The sequence below is a fragment of the Canis lupus genome, chromosome 19 (assembly GCF_048164855.1).
Source record: "Canis lupus baileyi chromosome 19, mCanLup2.hap1, whole genome shotgun sequence".
Lineage (NCBI taxonomy): Eukaryota > Metazoa > Chordata > Mammalia > Carnivora > Canidae > Canis > Canis lupus.
In genome coordinates this window covers 52766640-52794585 of record NC_132856.1, presented here as the reverse complement: position 1 = coordinate 52794585, position 27946 = coordinate 52766640, and the positions used below count along the sequence as shown (strand labels likewise).

General features: G+C 48.2%; 1 protein-coding gene across 2 annotated transcripts in view; it reads right to left on the bottom strand.

The window, feature by feature from the left end:
- The window catches only part of OLFM2 (olfactomedin 2), a 61392-nt gene that overhangs the window by 15488 nt on the left and 17958 nt on the right, over positions 1 to 27946 (bottom strand). The window lies entirely within an intron of this gene.

Below are 27946 nucleotides of genomic sequence, written 5' to 3'. Positions count from 1 at the left end.
AAACCGCTGCGCCACTGGGGCTGCCCATGGAGCCTGCTTCTCCCTCTGCCTGTGTCTCTGCCTCTCTCTCTGCGTGTCTCTCATGAATAAATAAGTAAAATCTTTAAAAAAAAATTTTAGCTTTATTGAAAAGTGGTGAAGATAGCAGAGACCTCCCATATACCCTCTACCCGATTTCCCCTGTTGGTAACATCCTGCACACCCATGATACACCTGTCACAATGAAGAAACCAGCATTGGTGCTCCACTGCGACTACATTTCAGCCATATTCGGATTTCCCCAGCTGGACCAGAGTCCCACCCAGAATCCCACATTGCACTTAGTCCTCACGTCTTCTTCATCTCCTCTGGTCGTGATAGCTTCTCAGTCTTCCCCTGTTTCTCAGGACCTTGACGGTTTTGAGCGCTAGTGGTCAAGGACTTTGCACTTGCCCCACAGGCTTTGAAGGACAGGAACCAGGTCTTAATTTCTCCCCTGGCACACTGCCCGATGCCTGGCACACAGTAGCTGCTTCAGAGACACTTCCTAAATGAATGAATACATGAATGGCAATCATTTCTTTCTTTATTCTCCTACACCCCGTGTTCTGTGGGCATCCCTGCCAGAGGCTAGATCTAGAAAAGTTCACAGTGAAATAAAAGCTCTTCTCTTTTCAGAAGGGCTCCTTTTTGATCCTTTCTTTGTAGACATCAAGGATTCATTTCTTTAATATTTAGGGGGTTTTGTACCAAAGAGAAGCAGCTACATTTGCATCAGACATCTCATTTTTCAAGGCAAGTGAGAGAGATCTTTCTAGCAAGATGGGTTTCTTCCTTCTCAGAGCTGTCACTTGGTTTCTCAGCTTCTCCCTCCCAGGCCTTTGGGCTGCTGGCAGGGGCAGGGTGGGGGTTTGGGGCCCTGGAATCATCCACCCTTTGATGTCCTGTCTGTCACAGCCCAAGGAAGCTTAATTAGAACCTCACAATGTTGCAGAGACTGAGCTGGCCTCAGGAGCTGGTGCAGGAGCCTAGCTGGTGATGGAGATGAATTCGATGCTTTATTTCCCGTCCCTCTGAATGGCTCAATATTTGCCATGGGGACCTGGAGCCCTGCCTTTGGGTACACAGAGTGTGCCCCTCTACTAACATTAGCAGGTCAAAAACGGGAATTCCCTTTAACAATGCAGACCTGTGGGTCTGGCTGCTTTTTATTTCTCAGCCCTGGCAGGCTGGGCTGAAAGCAGGGACATGAGAAAAATGTCCCCGTCGAGGTCATTTCCCCGCCACCATGGTCCCCGCTGCTGGAAGACACTGGCCCGGTTTTAATCTCTCGCCTGAAGTTTGTCAGAGGTAAAAATGAACCTGGGTGAGCTTTTCCGACACTTCCCTCGACTTACAGGAATTCAATTTCTGGACTGGGCATAAATTTGCAGCCATCAGCGCCCGCGGTGGGGGCTGGGGCTAGGCATATTGGCTGGGGATGGATTTCTGAAATCAATCCGTCGGCGCGTGGAAAAGGTCGTCATGGGGGAAATTTATCTTCCGTGGCCGGCTGAGGCATTTCATGCCTATAGCCAGGGACGCCCCTGCACAAAATGGAGGTGTTTGCTGTGATGCTCCCAGGTTGGGGGGGGTGTAGAGGGAGGAAACCTTGAAGGCTGGATAGTGTGGTCAGGAGGGGACAGGGGGAAAAAAGAAAAGGAGGGGACAGGGGACCAACCTGCTAGCTAATAACTCACAAGGACAGCCAGCTGCCAGCACTGCCCGAAAACCTACTTCTATGATCTCCTAGCTCCATGTATGCCTCGGAGGGCAGCAAGCTAATGTGGGGTTCAACCCTTTTGTCATTTGGCTGCATCTTTGACAAACAGCCCAGGAAGTGACTCTCAAAGGCCTTCGGTTCCTCCAGCCGAGGTGAGGCCACAGAGCATGGTCACTGAGGGCTTTGACTTTGGAGCCAGTCACCTGAGTTCAAATTCCAGCTCTGCTCTGTGCCCTTGGGCAAGTGACTGGGCCACCCCAAGCCTCCGTTTCCCCAGTTGTAATATGGAGCTAAGAACAGTAGTGATGTTATTGAGATCGTTGGTAATATATTGAAATGGCTTAACACAGGCAACGTAATACACAAGGGAGTGCATTAAAATTGATTATGGAATAAAAATAAGCAGATAGGTGCTGACAGAGACACAAAGAGGCAGCCAGTACCGTCTGCATTTAAATCCTGGCTCTGTGTTACCCTGGGCAAGTGACTCACCCTCTCAGAGCCTCAGTTTGCCTCTCTCTCAAAGGGAAGTATGGTGATGACAATGTTGGTGTTTTAAGGGTTAAGTGAGCTAATGTTTGAAAGTCAAGCGAAGAGGCAATTATAAAACAGTATGACCAGTGCCGTGTCGGGGGCAGTACACAGTGCCATATGCAGAGGCTGGCTATGGATCCTGGTTTTGAGGGCTCGGGGATAGCCTTCTGGAAGAAGCCATAGCTAAACAGACTGGATGACTGGGCAGGAGTCAGGAGGGTGAATGAGAGGATTTTAGGCAGAGGAAGCAACATGGGCAAAGACCTGGAGGGGAGAGAACTGTGCAGCCCACAAATATTTTTTGAGCACCTACTATGTGGTAGGCGCGCTTTAGGCCCTAGAGACTCAGCAGCAAATGAGACAGACGAGGACCCCTGCCCTCATGTCAGTTCCATTCTGGTAGGAAGAGAGGTGGCACACTCGAAAGTTTTTCGGTGGGGTGCCAAATCTCAAATTGGGAGGTGGGAGATGAGCTGGGTGTTCTGCTGGTCTGTCCAGATCCTCCCACCCCATTCCTCTGTCCTCTCTGTGCTCTGGGAGGCTGACGCCCCGCAGCTCTCGCCTCCCAGGACCCCCTGCCCTCTAGTGTCCAGTGGAGCTCAGTCAATGACAGCAGCCATAGGAGACAGGGGGACAGAGGAGAGAGAGTTTGGGGGGTGGACACAGTTCAACCAACAGTCATGTGTGAGTAGGGAAGGATCTGGTCAGGAACGTCATGGAGGATGGACTGGCCAGAGCAAGACAGAGAGGCAGAGAAATCCACCAGATGAGCACACCTGAGGGCCAACTTGGCCCATCCTTGTGAGTTTTCCAGAGCTTTCAAAGAAATGAATCTCAAAGACAGAAAACAGCTCCAGCCATGAGACACGTCCTCCTCTCAGAGAGGAGGGGGCAGTGACAGCCACCGGGGTCACCGGAGCCCTTTGTTAGCGAGAATGGGCCACTTGAAGGGAAATCGATCCCAGCTAAGCACTGAGCAGCTGCTCCCAGCCAACGCTGCCAGAGATAGGCCCTTTGCCCCCTTCCTCTAGGTCTGGGACGGGAGCCAGCAGGAGCCTGAAGATTGCTCTGCCAGGTGGCAGGTCCCAGAAGAGCCTTCGATCAGCATGCATTGTGGTGTCCATCCCAGGTGGCACTGCAGCATCACTTCCAGCGTTGGTACTAACCAGACACCAGCTCCACATGTAATGATTATTACGGTCCCCAGGCTTGGCAAGCACTGCCTGTGTGCCAGGTACTGTGCATGCACGTTGTGTATGCAGGGGACCTCCTAGTGTCACCTCCTAGCCACGTGACCTTGGGCGAGTGACTTGAACCTCACCATGCCTCGGTTTCCCCATCTGTGAAACAGTGCTGTCACGGAAGTAAACGAGTGCCCATGCGCAGAGCTGTGAACCATACAGACTAAGAACTGTGTAAGGTGAGCCGCTGACAGTACTTGCCCTTCACTGCACAAACTGTGGTGTCGGGGTGCCATACACTGAAGGTGAGGGAGGGAAAGTCGAGTGACAGAGCCTGATATGGAACAGAGGCCACGCTAGATGCTTCCATGGAGGGAATTAATATGGCAAGTGTGATACTGAGGAGCCAGAAAGGCTGAAAGAGGGAAGTGGGGGAAGTGGATGATCAAAAGAATAGTAAATGCAGGAAGCTTCAGGGCTGGCAGGGCAAAGGGAGGAGGGGTGTTCCAGAGCCCGGGAACCAGGACCACCAAGCAGGAATCATGGCCCCCTGACTGGGAGCTGGAGGCAGGGAGCAGCCAAGACCACAGCCTACAGCAAAGAAATAGGGGAGAAATCCTTTGGCTTTTCTCTTCCTCCCACCTCCAACCACCACCACAGACTCCCATTGGCTGAACCCACCAGGAAGCCAGGGAGCAAGGGAACTTGGGAGATGTAGTTTTCAGGGGTCAACTGCTCTAGGATACAGAGAACAAAGGGCAAGGAACAGATCTAAGGGACACCAGGTAAGTGACCAGCCCCCAGGACCGTGGCCTCACACTGCCTCTCCCTAGAGTTGTCTTGACCACCAAGCTACAAATTTACAGAGTGTTTGCTCAGGTCAACTGTTCCATTTCATGGCCCACAATTAAGTCTGATGGTATAATGATAACACTAGATCCTTCTTGTGCATAGTTAAGAGCTAAGTTTAAAAGTCACCTCCTTGGGAAGCCTGGGTGGCTCGGCAGTTGAGTGTCTGCCTTCGGCTCCGGGTGTGATCCTGGTACATAGTGCTCAGTAGATGTACAATGTTTTTTACAATGCTGCTTCTTTATATATTAAGTGGTGGGGCCGGAATTACAAACGCAGGTCTGTGGGGCTATACAGAGGCTGGTTTTTCTACTCTGCTGCCCTCCAGCCAGCTCCCCCAAGACTCTCCAAATTCTGTGTATTCTTCAGGGCTGAGAGTAAACATCACCACCTCCAGGAAGCTTCCTATCCCTGCAGACAGATCTAGGACCCCTCCTGTGGCGTGTCTCCACAGTTCCCTACCCCTTCCCACTCTTATTTATTTATATTTTATACCTTTCTTTGCCTGGGTGGGCATCCGTGTGCCCTATTAGGCCGTAAGCTCCACAAGGGCAGGGCTGGGTCTACTTTCCCACCATGGCCCCAATACCAGCACATGCCGGACAGGTAGGTAGGTCTCATTAGGGCATGAATGAATGAACAGATTAACAAATGCCTCCTGCACACTCCGAGTCCTCTATGGGACCTCTTTCTCCCGCACTCTGTGTCCACACTCTCTTAGGCTCACCTCTCTTCTTCCCCTTCCTTCTCAGGGTGGATACCAGGGCTCTGGGTTTTGAAGGACTCATGGAGTCTAAAGCAGTTGAGCGTAGCTTGGAAGCACATAGACCCCGGAGCCTAAAAACTTGAGTTCAAATCCTGGCTCCTCTACTTTCTAGCTGTGTGACTTTGGGCAAGTGATTTAACTTCTCTGCGCATGCGTTTCAGCGTCTGCAAAATGGATACCATAGCAGTGTCTTTCCATAGGACCACGGGAGAATTAAATGCCCTGTTCCAGGGCAGTGTGTCTTCCTCTCAGTTCCTATCTGCAATTCCCAGACAAGTCTGGGAAGCAGAGGGCTGAGTCTCCGGCAGTTAATGAATCCAGAAAGGACCTCAGCTGTGTCAGGGGAGCCCTGGTGCCAAGTTGGCCTGATTTTTATCCCGAGAGCGCTGAGAACAGGTTCTGGTGTCAGACATCCACGCTATGATTGGCATAAATGCCTGGTGCTCCTGTGACCCTGTTTGCTGGCGCCTGGGGGTATAGGAGATGCTCTTGGGTCTCTGCCTAGATCTCCTCACTGGGCACACCCACCCCACAGATGCTGAGAGTGGGAGCTCACAGCTAGCACCTGTGACCTTTCCTGGAGACCTGTCCTTGGTTTTGGGAATCACTACACTCTGAGAGGCAGCCCCCAGCCCCAGGAGCAGCCAAAACAGGATTGACACAGTGGTCCAAAAGCCCACCCCTCTGCAGCACAAGTTACGTTCCAGAGAGACCTCCACCCCCGTGGAGCAAGCCAAGCCTGGAGCTCACCTGAGACCTCATCCCCTCCCCGCTCCCACTTCCCTTACCCTCCATTCACAAGTAACCACATGCTCCGAATCCTACTCAGGTACTGCTTCTCAGGAACCCAACCTAAGCAGGGGGGAAAACGATGAACATTCAACCTAAGGGTATCTATGTGGGTGTCCCTTCAAAGCTCATGTTCACACCCAGGCACCAAGTTCTGGCACTTCCACCTACGTATGCAAACCGCCTGCCAATCCTGAGAGCAGTTCTGGCTTCAAAACGCATCCCAGTTTTGCCCAGTCCAACCAGTCTCCACGTGCAGCCCCCATCACCCTCCAAGGCTCGCTCTGCTGCGGTTTCCACATAAGAGTGCACTACCCCTTGATCGTGCACTCAAATGTATCTTGTTTTGTATTTGTCTCTCCCCCACGATACTGTCAGTTCCCTGAGGGCAGGGATGTTGATCGCTTTGTTCATCGCTGTGTTCTCAAACTAGAACAGTGCCCAGCACATAGTATGTGCTCAATAAACACTTCTGATATTGAAGAATGAATCCTTGAATGCATTCACTTGGAGCCAGCTTTCATCGCCTCTTTCTCGTACAGCTTTACAATCAGAAATCTACTCACTTCTCCCCATCTCCACAGTTATTTCCCCGGTGAAGATGCCTCTGCCCTGGTGCCCCTGCTGCCACCCTGTCCCCACAGCACCCAGAGGGCGCCGGTGAGCACCTCAGGCCATGTTCTTCCTCTGTTCAGAACCCTCCACGGCTCCCACCTTCCCTGGATAAAATCCTCACTACAGCCCAGTGGGCCTAACCAGATTTGCCCCATTCTCTCTCGGCCCTACCCCCTCCCCCTTTCCCCCTCCCTCACTCTGCTCCAGCCATGCGATCTCCTCTCTGTTCCTTCCACCACCTCAAGCCTGCTTCCTGTATAACGAGTCTTGGCTCTGGCTATTCCCCCTGCCTGGAATGTCCTTCCACCTCCTTCAAATCTTCACTTAAATGTCATTGCTTCCAGAGACCCTCCCTGACGGCTCCCACCCCAGTCAAAACTACTAGTGTCTCAGCACTACCCACCCCATCTCTTCCTTACCAACTTCTGACACACCTACATCATTTGTGCACTGATTTTATGTATTATCATTCTTCCCTCCAGGACTCCAGGCAGGGATTTTTACCTATTTTTGTAAATCGGTATATTGCCAGCACCTACAACAGTATCTTGCACACAACAGGTACTTAATATTGGTTTGTTAAAATTCTGCACAAATACCCTATAAGCGTTCCCCTTACACAGATGAGGAAAGCAAGGCCCAGAGCAAAGTCATGGGTCAGGGAATGGGCCCATGCGCTGGGACCACAGACATGTGAGATTGCATGTGACTGTGCGGTGTGTGCTGGTCCAAGCCCAAGTGGTTGCATCTGCCTGAACGTGGACATAGGAGGCTGCCTGGACATGCTGAAGCAGATTTTGCATGTGCATTTCTGTGTGTGGAAGGGAAGCAGTGGGCCAGACCACAGGCAGGTGCAAACACATGTCTGTATACTCGCTATGTGTGTGTGACACTGCACTGGAGGATGGGAATTTGTGCAACCACAGCCAAGCTGTGTGCATGCGTGCATGTGTGTGTGTGCACACGTGTGTGCGTGTGGGGTAGCTCCGGGAGGCTTGGACAGGGTTGGAACTGAACTTGAAGGAATGTGGTGGGTGAGGGAAGAACCCCATCAGCCACAGGCCTGTTATTTATAGACGGATCTTGGTTCATAAATTCCAAATGTTTTTTTTTTTTTTTTATCTCTCTCACTGCCAGGCCCCTATAAATATTCATGAGCTTCCTGCCTTGGAATATTTAAGTAGTCGAAAGGAGGAGTGGGTGGACCATAAGGGGAAGGAGAGGGTCTCCTGTGGTGTTGGGAGGACATGCGGGTGGGGAGAATGAGGGTCTCTCTGGATTTGCCTTCTTCCCTCCAGGCTCCCCTTCCAAGCTGCAGCTGGCAAGATGGGGAAGGTTCTCAGCCAATACAGAGATCTCCCAATGCCTATTATTATTCTTCCCCAGTGTCTGTGGAAAAATACCACCCACTCCGGGGGCAGAGAAGGTGTCTGCGCTGTTTTCTCAGCTCCAGCTTGGAAACTCATTACACTGGGACCCCCGGCTCAGGAGGGAGGGGAGGCCCCTCAGATATGCCAGGAGGCAAGGTGGCTCTGCAAGCAAACCACTGGGAAGGCATGGGTGGCTCCCGGCCTGGTCCCAAGGAGAGGGACAGGTCATAAAGACTGGTCCATAAAAGAGGAGATCAAGCATGCATGTGTGAAGCTGCATGTGTGAGTGTGTTACTCTCTGAATGTGTAAGAAACTGTGGCAGCCAACACAACTGTTCACAACTTTTCCATTTCTTCTCTCTTGGGTGCATGAGAGAGCTGTGCTTCCCCGGTATGGCCCTGTGACTCCCTTTAGCCAATGCCATGTGACTGTTGGTGACTTCCCAGTGACAGCTTTAAGAGCCAGTGAGTGATTTGCCACATTCTTGTCTCAGCAATCGTGGAAGCATGTGTTGATGAGAAGCCTCTGTCAGCTGGGGTCCCCAAGTGACCACACAAGGCAGAGACCCCTGTCAACGGCATGAGGTCATTTAAAGAGTGAGATGGATGTGTGGCACGTCTGTGTGTGGCCAAGAACCCACAATTGTGCATAGGCATTTATAAGCCTAAGTGGGTGAGCATCAGTGAGTGTATGAAATTACACATCTGCATATATAAAACGGGGATGAGTAAGAGCGTGCAAAACTATGTGGGGGAAACTATGAATGTGAAAGGCAAGGCACTGCACGGCACACCTCCAGAGGGCGCTGTTCTCAGAGTGCACCACTCCCCCTTGAATCATGCCACTGTCACAAATACGGAAGTGTCATCATGTGGGAGGCTGTGTCTGAGTGTGCTGCCTTGGTTGGCTGATAGTGTGTGAGACCGTGATACAGTCTATGCACATGTGCATGAGGATCTGTGTGTGGCTGCTGTGTCACTGTGTATGTCTGTGCCAAGCATGTTGCTGTGTGCTTGAGGCATAGGTGTGGTTGGTGCCGTGTGTGTGTGTGTGTGTGTGCGCGCCCGTGTGCATGCGCTGCAGTGTGAATATGTGAGCTCCTGTGTGTTATGTGCCTGTGTGGAATGTAGGTGTTGCTCCAGTCTGCATCAGTGGTCACAAGCCACCATGGAGGGAGGGTCAGCCACCCTGGGCATTCCCAAGCTGTCAGCTCTGCTGAGCATGTCTCCAGGCTCATGGGCCTGTGCTGGCTCAAACTCAGATCCTAGGATGACCTTATAGTGGAAAATACAATTCACTTCTCCTCATTAGTCCTAGAACATGCCATGTCATTTGCAATGGACATTAATCACAGAGGTACTCACCAGTTTGAGGGAAGAGTCTCAACAAGTAGGGAGATCCCCAGAGGGCAAACTTGCTGTTCCCTCAACTCCCGCAAGAGAAGCCTATTTTATGTTTCTGTCGTCAGGCGCTATGCTCTGGTCTCTCCCAAGATGTGGGGTTGGCCTTGTCTATCTCAGGCTTCCACTGTAGCCCTGATGCACTCAGGACTTGGATTTGTTCCTGGTCTCCTGGGACCAGGCTTATCTTTGGTCTATCCCTGGACTCAAGTTCAGCCTTTGTCTACCTAGGGTTTGGGCCTGACCCTCATCTGTCTCAGAGTCCACCATGGAGTGTCTTAAGACCTCAGGGGTGAATCCCTGTTCTGTCCCTGGACTTGAGCTAATCCCTAGTCTTGGAACCTGAGTTGAGCCTGGTCTATCTCGGCTGGGTCCACCCTGCCTGAGCTTGATCTTCAAAATCTGCTGAGATATCTAATAGCTGAAGTATCCACCTCCTGAGCATCTCCCCATTCATGGTGAGCTGCCCCCTGGAGCTCAGGCCTCTGGGATGAATGTCCATTGCAGCTGATTGTGGTGTCCCAGGATTAACCAGGGTAGGGGGACTTTATTTTCCAATGCCATTACCTAAAATTCCTCAAAGTAGATTTTATGGGTCTTTTTCAAGGATTATTACAAGGCTTTCTTGATGGGCTATTACAAATGGCATTAATCTTCAAGAATGGGGGACTTTTCAAGAATCCATCACAAGTCTTATCTCATAAATACTGGAGTTGGACATCTCCCTCCACCCCATCTGAGCTCTCTCTAGGCTCAGAGGTCAAACATCAGACCAAGAGTTCAGGAGGAGACTTTAAAGAAGGCTTTCTTCATTGCTGCATAGCCTGGGCAAGTCCAGCACACTGTCACCAGGCCACTTGAACTAAGCAGAAAGGCTCTAGCCATTCTCTATTCTCACATTTCCCAGGGGACATGAGAGCCATCAAATGGAATCTCTCTTCTCCTGTCATTGTGTACAAACTTCTTCCCCATCCTGGTCCTTACTCCCAGTTACAGCGGAGGAGGTACCTTTCATCTTAAGGTTCATGCAGCTGTTCTTGTTTTGGTCCTTTTTCCCTTCTTGGGAGTCTTATACAATCAATATCCTGTCTTTGTGTTGCATATTCAACTCCTTCTCAGGCAGAACTTTCTCATTAGTTTTTAAATGAACTCAAGTCTCCTCTATTAAAAAACCCAAATGCCTCACTTGATTTCTCCTCCCATCTGTCTCCCACTTCTCTCCTCTTCCTAGTTATCTATACTAACTGCCTTCTCCATCATGTCTATCTAGTTTCTGACCCTATCATACCACCAACACAGCAAAGTCCACCAATGGCCTCCATGTTTCTAAATCCAATGGACCCTTTTTAGCCTGTCGTCTTTCTTGATCTCTTAGCAGGATTTGACTCTGTAGAATGCTCTCTCTTTCTTGATATATTTCTTCCCTTGGACACTATGACACATGTTTGCATGGTTCCTTCCTACCTCAACACATCTCCTTTTCATCTTCTTCCACCTAGCCATTAAATGTTACTCTAAACCAGGGATTCTCAATCTCAGCACTAGTGATATTTTGGCTGGATAACAATCCTGAACCCTGTAGGATGTTTAGCAGCTTCCACCCACTAGACACCAGGACTACCCCCTCCCAGTTGTGACAATAAAATGTCTCCAGATATTGCCAAATGTCTCCTGGGTGTGAAATCATTTCCCAGTTGAGAAGCACTTACCCTTGCCAAAGCTTCCATCACCACCTGCATGCGTAAATGTCCTCAGAACTTCAAACCCAAATATACAGGTGACTCTTTGACCTGCCCCCCACTTGGCTGTTTCAAAAGCATCTCAATCCCAACACACTCAAAATGAAATGCAAGATCTCCTTCCTCTCTTGAACCTAGTTCTCATCATCTTCACAGCATCTCCCTCTCCCACTGCTGCCAAGTCAGTGGTTCAGATGCCCAGGCATTATCCTCACTCCCATTTCCATTCCCTCACCAAGTCTCATTGACTTTAACACCTCAACATTTTTGTGTTCATCCATGGTTCTCCATCTGTTTTTTTTTTAATTAATTTATTTATTTGGGGTGGGGCCTAGGGAAAAGGAGAGAGAATCTCAAGCAGACTCCATGCTGAGCATGAAGCCCAATGTGAAGCTCAATCCCATGACCACAAGATCATGACCTGAGCTGGAATCAAGAATCAGATACTCAACAGACAGCAACCCAGGCACCCTGGTTCTCCATCTTTATCACCACTCGGTGATACAGTTGAGTTCAAATGATCTACTCTCATAATTCAGAAAGTCTATCTGGTCTACCTTGATTGGCCTTTTCTCTTGCCAGCGCACTCTACACATGAGAACCTTAGGGAACTTTCACAATGCACATCTGATCAAAACATCATCCCAACTGAAACCTCATTAGTAAATTCCCTTTACTCTTAGGATACAGACAAAACTTTTTTTTTTTTCAAACAAAACTTTAACACAACCTTAAAGTCATGTAGGTCTACCCTTTACTTACCTCTGCTTTCATCCCACACAGTCTTTCCTTTCCTTTTCTTTTTTAAATATTTATTTATTTATTCATGAGAGACACACAGAGAGAGAGAGAGACAGAGAGAGACATAGGCAGAGGGAGAAGCAGGCTCCTTGCAAAGAGCCCAATGTGGGACTCAGATCCCAGATCCTGGGATCACGCCCTGAGCTGAAGGCAAACGCTCAACCACTGAGCCACTCAGGCTTCCCTTTCCTTTTTTAAAATATTTTATTTATTTATTTGATACAGAGAGCATGAGAGGGGGGGAGGGACAGAGGGAGAAGGAAAAGCAGACTTCCCACCGAGCAAGAAGTCTGACATGGGGCTTGATCCCAGGACCTTGAGATCATGACCTTAGCTGTAGGCAGACAATAGACTAAGCTTACCAATGTGTGCCCACACAGTCTTTCCCCTCCAAGGTCTTCTTTAACCTGTCATACTGTCCACACTTTCTCTTACCCCAGGGCCTTTGCATAATTACGTCCCTCTGCCCAGAGCACTGTTTGGTCTTAGCTTCAGATCCCAGCTCTTTCTTCCTCAATCTCTCAAATTAGATCAAATCCCCTTATTAGAAGCTCCTGTAACACCAAAGATCTTTTCCTGAAAGCTGTTATCACACTTGCCATTTATATTTATTTGTGAATATTTGATCATTACCTGTCTCCTCATTTTGAAGGATGACCCATGTACTCTGCCTGGTTCACCATCTTCTCTCCTGTGATGTACAGAGTAGGTTCTCAGAAGTACTTGTTGAATAAATCCATGAATGGAAAAATGGCCTCAGTGCTTTTAGGATGAAGTTTAAGTGTCTTGCCCTGGCATTTCCATCACTTTGAAGACTGAGCTCTCAGCCTATGTAAAGGTCAAGGCAGACACCAAAGGGCACAAGATGTCAAATGGAGAATAATAATTCAGCAGAAGCAGGAAGTCGAAGACAAGGGATGACCAAAAGAATATAGGTCCCCTTGGGAGGAGGGAAATCTTGGGGAGACACTGGCTTTCCACAGAGCACAGAAGAGGGTACATAACATTATCTCTTCCTGGCTATTAAGAGGCAGGGTGACCCAGCTATCATCTGGTCTGCTCTGGTCCCCCCTTCTTTTAGAAATTCTCCTTAGGGGGCACCTGGGTGGCTCAGTCGGTTAAACTTCTGCCTTCAGCTCAGGTCATGATCCTGGTGTCCTGGGATGAAGCCCCATGTCAGGATCCCCACTCAGAGAGGAGTCTAGCTTCTCCCTCTCCCTCTGCCTGTCCCCCTGCTCATGCTTTTTTTCCCTCTCTCTCTCAAATAAATAAAATCTGAAAGAAAATAAAGAAGAAAGAAAGAGAGAAAGAAGAAAGAAAGAAAGAAAGAAAGAAAGAAAGAAAGAAAGAAAGAAAAGAAAGAAGAAAGAAAGAAAGAAAGAAAGAAAGAAAGAAAGAAAGAAAGAAAGAAAGAAAGAAAAAGAAAAAAAGAAAGAAAGAAAAATTCTCCTTAGGCATCATGTTTCTCTCCAGCTACCATCTCATTCCTATGTTCCTTTTTCTCACCCCTTACATATGATTTATCAGCAACTCCTGGTGGCTGTACTGAAGACATGTGCCAAATCTGCCCACTGCTCACCATTCTGGATGCTTTTATCCTGGCCCAGCCATCACTGGCTTTTGCTTGGACTATTGCAGTTACCTCCTCCCTCATGTCCCTGCTTCCACCCTCACTCCCTGAAACCCATTCCCTAACATGGAAGTTAGAGGGATCTTTAAACAACGTGAGTCAGATCATGGCACTCTTCCCCACTGCAACTTGTCCAGCAGCTTCTCATTGAACTTAGAATAAAAACCAACATCTCTCCTTGGCTTGTGAGACCCTGCGTGCAGTATCCCCTGCTGACCTATACAACCTCAGCCCTTCCTTCTCTCAAGGCACCCAGGCCCTGTCTTTCCAGAAGGCATCAAGCTCATTCCCATGTCAAGGCATTTGCACTGTGGTTCCCTCTCCCAAAATGTTCTTCTCTCACTTTTTCCATGGCCAACTCCCTCTCATCTGTCAGGTCTCTGCTCAAAGGTCACCTCCCTAAAATTCCAATTATAAGATGAATAACTTCTGGGGATCTAATGTAGAGCATGGTGACTATAATTAACAATAATGTATCATATACTTACAAGCTGCTAGGAGAGTAGATCTCTAGTTGTCAACACACACACACATACACAGGCAATTATGTGATGGAGGTGTTAACTACCCCTGCTGTGGTAATCATTTCACAATAGATATGTGTATCAAATCATTGTTCACCTTAAACTTACAAAACGTTATATGCCAATTACATCTCAATAAAGATGGGAAAAAAGTCACCTCCCCAGAGATACTACCCAGATGTCCTGACAAAACAAATCTCCTGATTACTTCCTTTCATGTCTCCTTGCTGTCTTTACAGAGTTTATCTAAGTAAAATGAACCTGTTGGGGTACCTGGGTGGCTCAGTCGGTTAAGCAGTGCCTTCTGCTCAGGTAGTGATCCCAGGGTCCTGGGATAGAGCCCCACATCAGGCTCCCTGCTCAGCGGGAAGCCTGCTTCTCCCTCTCCCTCTGCCTGCTACTCCCCCTGCTTGTTCTCGTTCTCTCTCTCTCTCTCAAATAATTAAAATCTTTAAAAATAAAATAAAATTTTAGGGCTACCTGAGTGGCTCAGTTAAATATCTGCCTTGGGCTCTGGTCATGGTCTGAGGATCCTGGGATCAACCCTCCTTCCTATGTTGGGCTCCCTGCTCAAAGGGGAGTCTGCTTCTCTCTCTTCCTCTGTCCCTCCCCCTTCCTCATGCTCTCGCTCACTCACTCTCTCAAATGAATAAATAAAAAACCTTTTTAATTTATTTATTTGCTTACACATTTGTTGTGCATCCAGCATAAAATACACATCGCAAGATGAACAGATCCATTGTATTCACAGCTGTGTCTCAGCACCTACAACAGCACCTGGGACTCTAGGCACTCAGTCAGTTTGTCTAGTAAGTGAATGAATGAGAGAATAAATAATGGGTGCCTATCATTGCCTCCCCTCCCAGGGCCTCTTCCAAGAGACAGGCTCCTACCTGTAAATCCCTACTGAGAAAGAGACTTCCACAACACATGTTCCAGGTCCCAGAGTTGTCCAGTCTCAGCAAACTGGACAAGCAGATTCCTGATACACACTGAAAGAGGCAAATTTTCCAGTCCAGGGAGATGGAGTTGGAACATGAAAGTCAAGGCAATTAAAAGGTGTGGGGCTGTGGAGCTGATGGTGCCCAGGGGGTCAGAGGATGCTGGATTGAGGGGTGCCCAGAGTGAAAAGGGATGGGGGAGAGTGAGGTGCTTCCCTCCTGGCTTCAAAGGAGCCCCGCCTCTGCCACCATCCCTTGCCCTCGTTTAACTCTCTGAACAGCACTATTACAGGATTATAATTCCTCGCTCTTACTGGCCTCTTCCCAATAAAATGCCAGCTCCATGAGAGCAAGCGCCTTGTCTGTCTTGTCTACATGGTGCATAGTAGGTGCGGAATAAGTATTTGCTACGGAATTGAAATGAGTGTGTGAGTGATGACTTTCCAAGGTCCTGGAGCCCCAGATACTGGGTTTTGTGAGATTCCCTGCATTCCTTATCTAAAGCTCCTCTTAAACCAGGCCCTTTTAGGGGGCTTTCTATTCCAAACACATTCTTTGACACCCACCCATCCCCAGGCAGACAGACCAGACCGTGATGCTTAGAGGCAGATGAGAACAAAGAGGATGTCAGGCAAGAGCCAACCAATGAGAAAGGAAACCATGGCTTTCAAGGACTGACTCTCTCAAGTGAGAGCAGGAGAGAAACAGATGAAGCTAGAAGGCCGGAGGGACACTTCGATGGGTGCCAGGTAGGACAAGATGGGGGGGGCGGTGGGGATGAGAGAAAAGGTTGGAAAACTAGACACAAAGAACAAGGCATTCTGCATTTCAAGGAGAATATTCATAATGGGAATAATGATTCTACTCACTGATAATTATGGTCCCTAACATTCACTGGGTTCTTCCTTGTACCAGGTACTCTAAGCCATTTGCCAGCACTGGCCACCGTAATTAGCTCTGATGGGAGGGGGGCATCAACAGGAAAGAATCTCAGCCAAGACAATCTGATGAGTGAGGCTGGGCTCAGGACACTGTATTCCTGGATGGCATCGCCAGGTCACCCAGGTGCCCATGTGACTAGATTTCCCTTCCCTGTTCATCCAAAAAGGACCTGGGGGTTCCAAAGCCACTCCTATTGAGTTTGAGATCTCACTTAGCCAGGAGTCCAGGGACCTGGGGGGAGGGAGGGGCTTGGTCATTCACGTCCCAAAATAGTAACATGTGGATATTGGGATACCCAAAAGTTCTATGACTGTGTGGACACCTGTGTTTATCTATAGGTACCTGTGAGCATCTATGCTCTGGACACTTATGGAACATCTGGAGACATCTGTGAGTAGCCAAGTATAGAGGTGCACATTTGTGTAAATCCAGGCAAATGCTGGTGTGTATCAGTGGACAAGTGCAAGTATATGTGCATCTTGCACTGTTGCCCATGGCCATGAACATTCTCTTCACTCTGAAATGCTCATAACGTTCTAGTCCCATATTCTCTGTGCACAATTATGAGCCCACAAGTCAATCTGCATAACCACTCTTTATATCTGTGCACCAGATATATTTGTGTCTATTTGCCTTCTCCTTGATCATTCGTGTCCCTGTGTTGCTCTATAGCACAGGTGAACACCTCCCTATAAATACCCATGGCCTTCTGTGTGATCCCACATGCACGTCTACCCGGCAGCCACAAACATGCCACAGATCTGTGTCCATTCAAGAACACCAGGTGAAACAGTGAATAGACTGGAATTAAAATTTTAAAAAAGAAAACTCATGCCCTTCCATGTATATAATTCTCTATGTCCATTTGTGTCTACCCGTATCCACGAACATTCCCACACTTCTCTCAGTAGGAACTGACATCTGTGTACATTCTGTCAGCTGCACTCTCAGGACTAACTCATTAGCATTGCAGTCAGTCCAGAAATATTCTTGCAGAATTTATGCTTTACTAATAAGCCTGGTGTCCTGCTGAGGTCACATGGCACTTACAAGGGCTAATGGAGCCAGCCTCAGCCAGCAGGCTTGGGGAATCCTGGCCTCCTGGAATAGCCAAAGAATGCACTCACCATAATGAGCAAACTCCTCTTCTCTCTGACTGCACCAAGTGTCCCAACCGGTGCCTGTTGAGATATGTTTATGGCCCCAACACTACCCTGCCATCGCACAAAGGGCTCCATCTTCAGATCTGTCATTGTACGGAAGGCTGTATCACTCACTCATCAGGGTGGCACACTGAGGGCTGCATCAACAGATTTGTCACTATACTGTAGGCTGCATTACCTCTTTGGATATTACACTGAGGGTTGCATCATCAAACCTTTCTGTGAAGATGGAATCATCCTTTTGGTCCTAACACTGGGGGCCCCAGTCCCAGGCTGAGCATTATACTGAGGGCTTTGTAGCTAGAAAATAAAACTTGAGAAGCAACATTTTCCCTTTGCATTGATAACTCCTCTGTGTGGAGCGAGAAGGGGCAGGTGGAGGTGAGGTTGAGAAGTAATCCTAAGGGAACGAGTAGGACCACAACAATGAGGGAACTGGGGATCTCGAAGCTATGCACTGGGGAAGGGAAGCTACAGAGGACAAGGGAGTAAATAGTACATCAAGGGAAGGAGCTCAACCCTTCTGATTCATCAGTGCTGAAGGGGCTGGGGAAATTTAGAGTGTGTAGCTGCAGGGCTGCCTGACTAGCTCTTCCTGGAAGCTATAGATATTGTCATCCCTCCACTGTTCCTGCCAGGGAGGTCTGCAAGACATATCTTGCCATGCCCTTGAGGACAGATGCCTAGCCTGCCAGTGCAGACCTCCATAGCACAGCCATGCTATGACAGGTCCCGTCACGTGCCACATCCTCTTTGTGCTCCACATGTCCTGTTGCACCCTGACACACTCAGGCATGCTGCGCTCAGACATTTCCATATGAGAGACACACTCGGACTTGCTCCAACATATCCATGGGCTCAGACATGCCCTGCAGCCATCAGATCCTTTTTATACAAAGGGGCATGCGGGCCATAAAGACATGCCCTGACACATTCAAACATACTATGCCACACCTTGACGTGTGGGGCAGTCTCCAACAGACACACACATGCCCCGGCAAGCTCTGGGGGGCTGGCAGGTCTCCAGCCTCTGCCCCTGAGTCTATATGCCTGTGGCCACCTTGCCCTTCCAGATGGATTGATGGGGCAGCAGGGAGAAGGCTGTTATAAATTAAACATTGAGACACTGCCTGAGCACCAGACTCTGCCATCTACTCATTGGCTGGTTCTCTCCCAGGAGGCTGCGGGACCATAGGGTGGGGGAGAGGGCAGAGGAAGTGGCTCATTTAATTAATTAGTCCTAATTGAGATATCTTTGTAAATATCCCTTTATTGAAGGACACGATCCCATCATTTCCTGGGAATTTGCTGTCTCTATTTATCTCCAGCCCCTGAGTATTGCCGAAATGACAAGAAAAGAAAGAGCAATCCAAAGGGCTGCTTGAACCCTAGCCATGCTTCTGGCAATGACAGCAGCACCGAGGGACAGGCAGGGAGGCTCAGAGAGATGCAGAGATCTAGGTGGAGTGGCAGGAAGAGAGACAGAGATACAGGCGGACCAGAATATAGGCAGGAGGGAAGAAGATAGGCAACAGGGAGGTCAAGCAACGTCAGCAGAGTCGGGATGCAGGCCCTGAAATGCAGGAAGAGGGAGAGACTGCCAGAGACAGAAGGAGAAACTTCACAACAGGGAGACCAGAAGTGGGGACAGATGGACCATAGCTAGGCAGACAGACCTCCCTCTGCCTTTTCCTGCCTCACCTGGTCTCCTCATCTCCTGGACAAACTACCCACTGCAGCAGCAGCAGCAGCAGCAACAATCAAGCCTGATTCCTCTTTGGCCCTTGCTATCCTCCCCTTGTCTCTCCCTCCCCCAATCACCCCTGCAATCATCTCCCTTGTTCAAAATGAGCTTTTGCAGCTGCAGCCCAGACAGCTGTTCCATCTTGGAGCCAGCATTGGGGCCTGATGGCTGGGTCCTAGAGGGAGGCTCTCCTAGGTGGCAGCAGTGGAATAGGAATGGGTAAGGGAGGAAAGGGGCTCACCGGGAGTTTGAGCCCCAACCTCCACCTCCTCCTGGGCTCCCCTCAAAGCTTAGCTCCAATTTCTGGCACCCTGGAGGTACAGACTACCCAGGTCCCCTCTAGGGCCTTCAAGAGCTCACTCTGGTCTGGCTCATCTTGTCCCATTCACTGAATCCTGCCAACAGGCTTTGGCTCTGTCCTGTTGTCTCAAGAGCCCTCTCAGATCTGAGAAGTCTCCTCTGTCCCTCACCCCCCCTCAGCATCCTGGACTATGATACAGCAACTATGGTGACATAGAAATAGGATCCCAGAGAGAGAGAGAGAGAGACAGAGACAGAGACAGAGGTAGAGAGTCAGACATAGACCTAGAGCTAGAGATGGAATAGATATAGAGACATCAAGAGACAGAGATGACAGAGACACACAGAGACAAAGACAGAGACATAGAGAGGACTTGGAGACAGAAACAGAGAAAGAAAAGAGTATGATGAAGAGAAGCAGATACTGAGACACAGGCAGATAGAGATAATCAACATTCACTCAACAAACACTTACTGAAAATCACCCATGTGTTGTAACTACAGTTAAAACAGAGGGAGGGGAATATAGTTAATGACAAAGATACAAGAAAGAGAAGGACAGAAAGAGACTCCAAAGACAAGAGTTTAAGACAGTGAAGCATCAAGGGTGAGACACACAGAGGCAAGATTGGGAACCAGCCTGCCCTCCAACGCCCAACCCCCCAGGGTCTCCCAGTGGCAGCCTCTTCACGCCCACACACAGACAGACCCAACCCCACATCAAACTCTCTGAAAGCACCTGGGCCTCCCCCAGATGGTTGCCTTTCTTCCTTGCTCAGCTTTGTGGCTGCTCCCCACTGGTGCTTCACAAAGAGGCGACAGCCATCCAGAGTCAGAGGGGAGAAGGATACTGGGGGCATGAAAGACACCAAAAGCAGAAACCAGGGCTTCCCTCTGGAAGAGGAAGAAGACAGTTTTAGCCTCACTCAAGTGGCCCCAAGGCCTAGACCACCTTCCCTTGGTGGCTGTCCATGGTGCTGAAACATAGGCAAAGGCTGCACCTCAAGCCATCTCTTATGTTGGCATCAAATGTGGGGTGCACTAGGTCTAGGGTGGTGGTCAGGAACACCGACATGCTAAGGCTACTACCTAGCTCACCAGCTCCTCAGACACACCACTTGCTGTCTCACCCCAACACTATTACACACTTTGTTCTCTTGGCCTCTCACCCTCCACCTTATCAGCTGTCTCTGCCCAACTCTTTCTCAACCGTCATGTCTCAGGGCAAATGTCACCTTCTCAGAAAAGTCTTCTCTGACCACCCTTTCCCAATTACATGCTTTTATGTCTCCATAGCTCCCCCTTCATGACCCTTACTAAACTGTGATTATATAGCTATTTACACAATTCTACATTGACTGTCTCCCTATGAAGCTTTAAGAGGGAAGAGACAGTTTGTTCATTGCTCTTTTCCCAGTCCTCAGCACAGAACTCGGTATATAGATGGATTCAGTGATTGCTGGTTGGGAATGACTCTGCTCTCTGGTAGCTAGACTACTCCATACCTTGATGTGGGAGGTTGGCAAAGTGCACACTCGTCAGACATCCATTCACACATAAAAATATTGGAAAACAAGGACACATGAAAAGAAGCTTTAAGAAATAGATGCTTCTGGGTGGCTCAGTTGGTTAAGCATCCAACTCTTGATTTCAGCTAAGGTCATGATCTCAGGGTCATGAGATCAAGCCCCACATTGGGCTTCATGCTCAATGGGGAGTCTACTCAAGATTCTCTCTTCCTCAGGGCACCTGGGTAGTTCAGTCAGTTAAGTGTCTGACTTCAGCTCAGGTCATGATCTCCAGGTCCTGGGATCAAGCCCCATGTTGGGCTCCTGCTCAGCAGGGAGGTGCTTCACCCTCTCTTTCTGCCCCTCTCCCTTGCTCATGCTGTCTCTCTAATAAATAAATAAAATCTTTTTTTAAAAAAGATTCTTTCTCTGCACCACTAGCTCTCTCTCTCTCCCTCTCTCTCAAAATAAGTAAATAAATCTTTAAAAAATCAAAAAGAAAAGAAACACACTTCTGATTCACAGAAAAAGCCTGGGGAATCACAGAAATTCTCATCAAAGTTCAGAGGTGTCATTAGGAGGAAGAAGGGGCAGTAATCTCATGCGGTCAGAAAGAACTGAGACCATTCAGGACATACCTACTACCCTAAAGGAGAAGATCCCAGTAATAAACAAAAAGAGACAAAGTGCTTGCATGGCACTTCTATTCTGTTGGTGGCAAACAATTACCAAGATGATTTCAGATAATTATGAGTGCTGGGCAGAAATAGAACAGGTCCAAATAACAGTGTGGGGATATTTTAGCTGGAGTGGTTAAAGGAGATCTCTCTGAGGAGGTAACATTTGTGTTACCTAAGTGGGACCTAAGTGGTGAGAAGGAGCAGGCTAGAGGAGGTTCCCAAAGGATGGCACAGCAAATACAAATTTCCAGAGGCAGAAACAAGAAAAAAGATGGAAGAGTGGTCCAAGACCTGAGAGACTCAGGCAGGTAGAGTCTTGCAATAATAATAATAGCAATAATAATTACAATAGCTGACCTTTCCAGGCACCTTCCTATATGTCAGGTACACTGCTAAGCACAATGTTATATGGAACATTCCACCATTATCCCCATTTTGTGGATAAAGAGAGTGAGGTTTTATGAGTTGAACCGGGGTAAGGAGTTCAGATTTGGTTCAAGAGAGGTAGGCAAAAGCTCGAAGAGGCAAATTTCATACTCACAATCTAGAAGGATTTTCTAACAATTAGAGGTCTCTTTAAAAATGCAACAGGCAGAGGCGCCTGGGTGGTGCAGTCAGTTGAGGGCCAACTCTTGGTTTCAGCTCAGGTTGTGATCTCGGGGCAGGGTCGTGAGATCGAACCCCACGTCAGGCTCTACACTCAGTGCAAAGTCTGTTTGAGATTCTCTCTCCCTCTGCCTCTGCCCCTCCCACTCATGCTCTCTTTCTTTCTCTAAAATAAATAAATAAACCTTTTCTTTAAAAATGCAACAGGCTGGGTGCCTCGGTGGCTCAGTGGTTGAGTGTCTGCCTTTGGCTCAGGGTGTGATCCTGGGTCTGGGGATTGAGTCCCACATCAGGCTCCCTGCGAGGAGCCTGCTTCTCCCTCTGCCTATATCTCTGCTTCTCTCTCTGTCTCTTACGAATAAATAAATAAAATCTTAAAAATACTTAAATAAATGTAATAGGAAACTTCATATTTCTTTCCTGCTCCAAACCCCTCCAAATCTCCCGTCCTTTGATACTAAGAACGAAGTGTCCAAATCCCTTTATGACATGGACCCTTCTGGCTATGCAGGCCACTTCTACGCTCCCCCCAACATGGCACATAAATCTCCAGGAACTCTAAACTGCTTTCTCTCTCTACTCACCATGATGCTCCTTGCTTCTGAGCCTTTGTTCATGCTGTTCCTTCTCGCTCTGTCTTCACCTGGTGAATTCCTTCTCAATGGTTAGACTCAGTTTGAGGGCCACCACCTCCAAGAAACCTCCTCTGGACCCTGGCTGGTTTAGATGCCCTCCCCTGCACCCCCATAACACTCCAGAAATATCCTTATTACCATGCACACTGTGTTGTGTCACAAGTACCGTTAGTGAGACTGCAATCTGATTGAAGTCAGGGATGTTATTCATCTCTACATCCCATGGCCCAGGACCCTTCCCAGTACAAAGTAGATGTTCAATAATGTTTCTTCACACTTTAAGTGTTTGAACAGAAGATGGATGCCCACAATTTAGGAGCAGGTAAATATGGTAGGTGGGTGTCAACTTCACAATATGCCTACTTTCTCCACCCCTTTGGCCCCTACCTTGGTCCAACCCCCATCATCACTCACCTGGATCAGTGCAGTGGCCTCCTCACTAGTCTTCTGGCTCCCAGTCTCATCCCCCATAGTCTGCCCTCCTCACAGGAGCCAGAGGGAAGCTGAACACCTGAACAAAGTCCTGTTCCTCCCCTTGCTCAGAACCCTCCCTGGAATTCCATTTATCTACTTAACAAGTATTTATTGAACACCTAATATTGCTAGGCCCTATACTAAGTACTAGTCAGTCAATATAACTTTTTAAAAATCCTTGCCCTTGTGGAGCTAACATTATAGTAGGGGTGAATCAGGCAGTAAGATAAATAAGTTGACTATGCAGAGCATATTAGAAGGTTTAAAGTGCAAGGAGAAATAGAAAGCATGAAGAGTCACAAGTTAAATCTAAAATCCCTATGAGGTTCCCCCATCCCTGAGCATGATGCAACTCCCTTGTCACCTCTTGCCCTCATCTCCAACTGCTTTCCACCCTTTGTGCACTCTGCTTCAGCCACGGTTTCCTCACTGTTTCTCCAATATTTTGGACATATTCCTACCTCAGGGCCTTTGCACTTGCTCTTGCCTCTACTTGTAACTCTCTTCCTTTAAATATGAGTTCAAGTGAGGTAGGCAAAAGCTTACTTCCTTCAAATTTCTGCTCAAATGTCACCTGCTCATAGGGGCCACCCAATCAAAAATAATCCCCCTATCACTCTCCACTCCCCTTATACTGCTCTATGCTTCTTCATAGTAGATGCATTAGCATCTAAAATATTATAGATTTGTCTAGTTATTTATTTCTCCCCATCCCTGCTCTAGAATGTCAGCTCCCTGAGGGCAAGACTATCTTTTTTGTTCATTGTTATATCCCTGGCACCTAAAATAGTGCCTAGAACATAGTATATGCTGAATAAGCATTTGTTAATAAATGAGTGAATGAAGGGAGATACCCTCTAAGAGAATTCTTGTTGCTTAGGATAAGAGGGGGGGGAATCAGCAGAGTGGGGTGCTGTTTAGGGCTGTTCGCAAACATCTTTTTTTTTTTTTAAGATTTTATTTATTTATTCATGATAGTCACACAGAGAGAGACAGAGAGGCAGAGACACAGGCAGAGGGAGAAGCAGGCTCCATGCTGGGAGCCCGACGTGGGATTCGATCCCGGGTCTCCAGGATCGCGCCCTGGGCCAAAGGCAGGCGCCAAACCGCTGCGCCACCCAGGGATCCCCTGTTCGCAAACATCTTGCCACTGCTCTCTGTTCAGGTCATGGAGGGACCACACTTCTCACCCTCTTTGAGGTTAGGCATGTCATGTGACTTATGTTAACCAATGAAATGTGACCAAAGTAACACTCCAGAGTAGAGCTTTTGGACCTGATGGAGGATCTGCCTTCCTTTTTCTGTTCCAATGATCATGTCACCACAGAGCCTCCATCATCCTGGGTCCCTGAATGACTCCTATGGACAAAGTTCTCCAGCCAACAATGGACATACAATGCAAGGGAGAAGTGGACCTGTGTTGCATTAAACCACCGAGCTTTGAGGCTGCTTGTTATCACAGTGTACCCTGACCTCTCTTGACTGATACCGAGTATCTGGAGCCTTTTCCCCCAGGAAACTGTCAAGAAAAGACATGGAATTTGAGTTTTCGTTCTTTGCAGGAAGTCCTCAAAGAGCCCTTTGTGGATAGCTGCTTAGGCCCTTCCCCTATTCCTCCATGAGGAAAAGGGTCCTCCCCCAACAGAATACCTCTTGTTCATTTCCCCTTCCTTTTTCCAGCCCTTAAGGAAGGGTGAGCAGATGGGCAAGGGCATAACATATAAGATGCAGGTAACTCTCTTCAGGTGCTGTAATGACGGCAGCTGCCGGCAAGGGGTTGACAGCTCTTAGTCTGGTTCTGGATTTATGACTCCCAGATGAGGAGCCATTCCGCTGAAGGCTCCCATCCCACAGGGATGGTTTATGGCTGAGAGTTGGCCAAAGGTAGTAATGGTGGAAGCTTCCTCCCCATTCCTTTCCAGCGATGACCTGTAACACCACTCTTAGAATCTCTTAGAATGCTAAGCTGTTTCTCCAGATCAAATTGGGGGGGGGGGGGGGAGTCTGAGACAAGAATAGCCAGAGGATCTGAGCTCACCTCCACCTCACCACTGAGGCCTTTTATTAAGTCAAACACCAGCATCCAATCTTCTTCCTCATGACTGAGAATCCCTGAACTGCTCAGTTAACTCATGTTGGTGCTCTACACTTTTCTACAAATCCTTACTGAGCACCTCGGATATGCCTAGTAACTTCCATTTGTTCTCCCCAATCCTTAGGAACATGGATTCTTTTTTTTTTTTTTAAGATTTTATTTATTTATTTGATAGAGAGAGAACACAAGCAGGGAGAGTGGGAGAGGGAGAAGCAGGCGCCCCACTGAGCAAAGAGCCAGATGTGGGGCTCAATCCCAAGACTCTGGGACCATGACCTGAGCCGAAGGCAGATGCTTAACCAACTGAGCCACCCAGGTACCCCAAGATTCTTTTTTTTTAAGATTTTATTTTTAAGTAATCTCTACACCCAATGTGGGGCTTAAACTCGCAACCCTGAGATCAAGAGTCGCATGTTCCACCTACTGAGCCAACGGGGCACCCCAGGAAAGCGGATTCTTGACTTAGACACTTGACAAATATTTACTCTGTGCCTTCTATGTGATTGACTACCATGGCAAACAAAGTGACTCCTCCTTACTGAACACTACTACTATACTCCCAGCCATTTGTTTTCATATAAAGGTGGAATCCATGAATCCTTATGAAAATGTGATTACTGTTCAGTCACTTGACAAATATTTATTGTAGACCTATTATTAGTGCATCAGGACTTAGGGTTCAGTAGTGAGCAAAACACAGATGTCCTCTGTGGTTCCTCATGGATCCTGTGGTCTAATGGGGACTCTAAACTCTCCTTGACTAATGAGGATATTGAAGCTTAGAGAGATTAAATAATTTCCCCAAGGACATATTGCTAGTAAAGTGCAGGGCCAGAATTCAAACCCGGATATGTATGACTTAAACTCCTATTGCTAACTGAGCATCTACTATGTCAGGCACTGAGTTGGAGCTTTTAGGCATAAACATGCTTGACGTAGAGGCGGCTGAATAAACAAAATGGATAATAAATAAAACATGCTTGACATAGAGGTTTGCTGAATAAACAAAATGGATAGAAGGATGGATATTGAGGATAGACGAAGAGATGGCTGGATGATGGATAGATAGAAGGATGAGCAGATACATGAAAAGAAGGAGGGATGGAGAGACAGATGACAGATAATGGCTGGCTGAAGAGACAGATGGATGAAGAGGTGGATGGAGAGATGGATGGGAGGATAAAGGGATGGATGGATGGTGGAGAAACAGATGGAAAGGGTGGATAGGTGGGAAGCTGAACTATAGATCTCTGTTACCCACAACAATTCTGGGACTTAGGAATTATAATTCTCATTTTATATATGAGGAAACCAGAGCTCAGATTGGTGAACTCACTGGCACCCAGAGTCAAGAGCAGGTCATAGAGCAAGATGTGGGAGAGTAGATTCTGACCTTGGTCTACCAGACTCCCAAGACCCTTTCTAGAGCACTCTCATGTGACAGTTCCCCTCCCTCAGGTCCTAAGTCCTGGCATCTCATTCCACCGAGTCCTTGTGCAAGGCTTAGTGAGACTGAAGGATGGAGTGGGGCTCAGGGGTGGGAGAAATACTAGCTTTCAGGAGGTAATTTTGTGGAAGTATTGGGCTGTGGTCCTATTAGCTATATATAGATCGGAATGAAGAGCAGTTCTGGGGCAGCCCCGGTGGCTTAGCGGTTTAGCGTTGCCTTCAGCCCAGGGCGTGATCCTGGAGACCTGGGATAGAGTCCCACGTTGGGCTCCCTGCATGGAGCCTGCTTCTCCCCGTCCCTCTCTCTCTCTCTCTCTCACTCTGTCTCTAATAAATAAATAAAATCTTAAAAAAAAAAAAAAGAGCAGTTCTGTTTGGGTACACATCCATGCACACACACTTACAGAAAACACATGATTCATGCAGGAATCCACCCACATGCATACAAGGTAGGCACACATACCATTCACAGATATACACATAGGCACAGGCTTCTAAGGACATACATGTCTATACTTATACGCACACAAAACACACATATACATATTAGCACAGACACATGTGCACACAAAATCGTAACTCAGAGACACACTCTTCCACATTTATGTAGTACACCTTCCCCACACACCATATGTTATACATATTACATGCACACTTTTACACAGACCCGCACTCTGTGAGGGGGGGAGGGGAATCTGGCTTCTGATTCCAATGAGACATCATCTCTCTTCCCCCTCAGAAGGCAAAAGAGCAAGAAGCCTGTCACAGACTCATGTGTACAAACTCATGGACATAGAACACACACAAACAGTCAGGGACATAGAACTGCAGATATGCACTTGGACACATCCACACCCAGACACACTCACTCAGGGACACACTCACATTCATTCTGGGACACACCTTCACATACAGGAAGACACACTTGGACCCTTCTGCTGGCAAAGCTCATAAACTTTCTCCCTCAATTCACACCCAACCCCACTCACACACCAAAACTCATGCCTAGATAGACACACCAGGATATACTCGAATAATATCACTCAATGTGACAGACACACAGAAAGACACTGTTTCACACATTAGCTTCAAGTCTGAGAATTTGGACTGAAAGCCCTCACCAGTGCCAAGCCCAATAACCATCTCCCCCCGAGGGGATGGACAAAGCCTGGGCACAGTGCATGCCCCCCGCCCCCCCACCTTGCCTTCAACCCTTGGGAGCAAAGACTTCTTTTCCTCTTAGCAAGGAGAAAGAAAGTGGTGTGGTGGCCACTGGGGGCTGAACAGGGGAGCTGGTGAAGTTAGGGAAACACTGAGCAGGAGAGGGAGCTCCGTGCATCCCAGTTCCACCTATTGGGAGGAGTCCCGCAAACCGATTGAAGAGGGGGAAAGATGGGAGGGGAGAGCCGGATCTGGAGGAGACCGAGGGAAGTTTGCAGTGGAGGCTGCCTTCTTCTCTCTCCCCAGGA